This window comes from Nuphar pumila, chromosome 6, assembly GCF_984573655.1.
Source record: "Nuphar pumila chromosome 6, dmNupPumi1.hap1.1, whole genome shotgun sequence".
Classification (NCBI taxonomy): domain Eukaryota; kingdom Viridiplantae; phylum Streptophyta; class Magnoliopsida; order Nymphaeales; family Nymphaeaceae; genus Nuphar; species Nuphar pumila.
Genome location: NC_143254.1, coordinates 68,768,974 through 68,771,145, shown reverse-complemented (window position 1 = coordinate 68,771,145; position 2,172 = coordinate 68,768,974).

Below are 2,172 nucleotides of genomic sequence, written 5' to 3'. Positions count from 1 at the left end.
ATCTTCTAGATTTTCCTGCAAAATGAGAGTTAGTACAAAATAACCGAGGGAATGAACATATATACTATATACAACAAAGATATATATGTAGATATAGAAATGTTTGAATTTATGCTAAATGATATATGGTAATGACGATATATATACAAAAAAAAAAAAAGTAAAAGAAAAGGAAAAATATATATGATATCCAATGCACATGAAGGTATATATATATATATATAAGTATGTATATATGTATATATATATATACATATGTATATACATATATACGTATACATATAGGTAGATATACAATAGACATACATATACCTAGATATGTATATACCTATGATGAGAAAATATACATATTTAATGAAAATTCCATATAATGGGTAAAAAAAAAAAAAAAATACAGGTATATACAGTTTCTGTAGGGAATTTTACATAATCATATTTCTCAAATTACAACATATTTCTCAATGAAATCGGGTATGGAGCTTCCCTATATATCAATAATGACGCGTGCAAAAGATGGCCAAGAAATCATGAACGGATATTAAAATATCCATCCATGAAAATGGCCGAATATCAAGACTGCATTCCTGCAGAAAATTGAGTGGCTAAATGCATGATATACAAAACGTGTATAACACATGATGCAAAGGTATTATGGAATGATTTCAAAGGTGCAGGGGATGATTACTTGTCATTACATACATGAATGACATGTTAATATACAGCTAGTATCTTTGAAACGAAGGTATGGAGGTAAGGATAGCCCGAATTTTGCAACAAAAAGATATATTGTCATAAGCTGGCATAACAAAAGAAATACTGAATTAAGATGAGCATAAGATATGATTGTTGCTATGTTAAATGAAGGTATTAATAGCTACAGCAAGCACAGGGAAATCGGTGGAGTCAACCTTGAATATATACCCTGACAATGCTGACAAAATGACAATATACAGAAAGTTACAGCCTGCTGCCCTTGCTATGGGTTTCGCAAACGTAGGAAAACGATTAAATGAAATCTGCCATTACAAATACACAGGCCCAAACGTTGTATGTGCTGATATACAGCACTTGCATTGTGAGACTCAATCCCTAAAATAACAGAATTTCATAATGACACAAATGTGGATTTGGTAAAAAGAAGTAGTGAGATATCTTCTCTATATACTTTTCATGATTGGGAATGGAAGCAGATGCAGCCCTTCCAGTAAGGTAGACAAGATATTACAAGCCATGGGGTTAACACGGTGATGCTAATCTGCTAAATTTTATAAAGCATAGTGAGGATTAAGGTAAAGACATAAACTAAGGGATATATATAAACAAAATTTTCTGCAAGACTGATTACCACTTATATCCTATGGCTTATACAAACAGATAATAATCAGATTTTATGAGATTTCAATAAGTTTCAGACCTGTTATCGATCATCACTGTGGTGTTATTAATATCACTAACACATATCTGATAGGAACTCATAATCGGTGAAGGACAAAAGACTATTTATTTTTATATATATATATATATATATATATATATATATATATATATATATATATATATATATATATTTTTATCAGCTGATGTAAAAGCATTAAAAGATGATCACAAAAGGTGAATACTTATGTGCAAAAGAAGGAACGATAGCAGATATACAGCCTTTTGCAACTTATTAAGGATTCAAACATGGACTTTAGGCAATCATCTATGGAATAATCGATCAGCTGATATAGAATATACAGAGGAAATGCTTTTAGGTTGAAAATGAGGCCTTAAGCAGTCCTTCCTCTTACATCAAATCCAACTAAAATCCTGCAACCAGATCTTAATTTAATAACTAAGAACTAAATAGAAATACATACAGATATACGTTACCTATATATCCCCTGTTCCAATTGACTTGCAGAGAGCCAATGAAAATCGTTTTTTTTTTTTTAGGCTAACAGAAATGAGGATGTGGGCTGGGCGGCAGGATGATGGGCTGAAGGCTGAAGATGGAAGACCTCCCACTGGGTCTCCTGCTGGCCGGTGTGCTGAAGAAGATGGTCTTCACGCTAACCCTCCTATTGGCTGGACTGAATGTGCAGCTTGGATTTGAAGGAAATAGGAAAGAACCTGCTGGATTCCCTACACCAAAGTGGCTATAGATAGCAGGAAAAGGGCGTCCTCTGCTGC